We start from the raw sequence: 2,000 nt of genomic DNA on the forward strand, positions 1-2,000 counted from the left end.
CTTAGGTAGTTATTCCTATCTCTATATTTCATTCTTTTCTCTCAAAATACCAAATATAGAAATATCCAATTAAAGTGATTTTATTTTCTTATTGAGAAATCAAATTCCAATGGAGACACAAAACATATTTATTGGTGGCTATACCTTTGGCAATAAAATACTATAAGATGTCTTTTAGTTCTTGTCCCAAAGTTTTTATTTCCCAAGTCTCCCTGGCCCATAATTACAAAGAAACAATTATATTAGTATTTTTATTCCTTCTACATACAAGAAGGAATTGCTTCTACTATCAAATAAGCAAAAAAAAAAAAAAAAAAAGTTTTCATCCTTTACTCAACGGCCTGAGTTGGGCTGGATTTTTACTTTTCAGTTAAACATAAGGTAGAAATGTAAGTAGCAAGAGCAGGAAGAGTAATTTCTGGTATAAACATTTATAAAGTAAGTAGTTTAATAGCCATTTTACTGAACTATAGAATAATGCTCACCAAGGAGACCAAATCTCATAGTGCTCTGCAACGATTGGCTGTAACTAAGAAGTGTAGATGATAACTGCTCTGAATACATTATACTAGTCTCAAACTGACTTATTGTTTAGCAAGACAGAATTCTCACATATAGATAATCATTTTCTGCTCCTTTTCGAAGTGATGGCAATTGGTGGCAGTCAGACCTACGTTCAAATGTTTACTTCTCCATTATGGGTTAATGGGCAAAGGATGATTACTTACTTTTCTGTGGTTTCATCATCTAAAAGGGGTCTTCATTTGGGCTGTTTGGGAGGATTCACTGAAATGCCTGGCACGGCTCCTGATTATTATCAGCGGCCCAGGAAATAAGAATTTTAGTTCCCTCTCTATCCCTCAAATGAAGCAATTACCATTTCAAAATATTCACCCTCCTTTCCTAAATTCCGTCACTGATGTTGTGTGCCATTGACATTGAACTCACTGAGTTGTGACAGGAGAAATGATATAAAAGGGTATCCGTGTTTAAAAAACTAAGCTTGTAGGAATAGTGTACTTTTAGGCTAGAATGTCCTACATGTAATGTACAAATGATTAAGATGAATGGAGTGATAAAGAGAGTTGGCCTCTATTCCTACTTATTCTTGAATAAAGATACACAAGGAAAAAAAATATTGCCTCATGAGGAACAAAAAGAATAAGAAAATTACAGCGCAGCTATTTATTTCTTTATTCTCTGACTTCTATATACATTCTGGTAAATTCCTTGGACATCTAGAGGAGCAAACTACAGCAAACAGACAATAAAGGGAGTAGACACCATGCGTCCATGAAGCTGCCTCTACACTGGAGTGCCAGATCTCTGGCAGAACTGCAATGCTCTACGAGACAGCCTACACTAAATGCTTCGATAGGGAGATAACTTCTGATGAGGTGATATGACACCTGCATATGAGTATGTCCCCTGATTTGCCAGCGGCAGCTGAGTAGGCATCAATTCTTTGCATGGAGTTCATGCACAATTTGTGTTTGTACCCAGGGGCAAGATAGGTTAATAAGGCAAAGAAGGAGGGGAGGACGTAGGAGTGGGTAATAACTGGGGAGGACTTCAGAGCATCAACCTGGGGGGAAGGGAGGAGGGCCAGTGATCGAGGGTGTTCCCCTTGCCTCTGCTATGTGTCAAGTGGCAGGAGAAGTTTTGAAAGCTGCTGTGAGGAGGAGCTAGTGACTGGGTTTTGGGGTGTTTTGTACCCCACCCTCCCCACTTGTAGGAAAACCTCTTTACATTCAGAGGTAATTGAATTGGAAGGAGAAAGACTACCCCAGGAATAGGAGGAAAGCAATTCTCCTGCAGCTCCTCCTCTTGTCACTTATCATTTGCCTCCTGACTCTCCTCCAAATCAAGCTGATCTGCGCCAGGGTGGCAGCAGAATACCCAGCACAAGTGCCAGCCATTGGGAACCTGCTAAGCTGCCCTGTGCATCCCAAGCTGCCCTGTTATCCAGTCACCATCCCTGACCACTGGGACCACTTCTG

Source organism: Rhinolophus hipposideros, assembly GCF_964194185.1.
Source record: "Rhinolophus hipposideros genome assembly, chromosome: 17".
Taxonomy (NCBI): Eukaryota; Metazoa; Chordata; class Mammalia; order Chiroptera; family Rhinolophidae; genus Rhinolophus; species Rhinolophus hipposideros.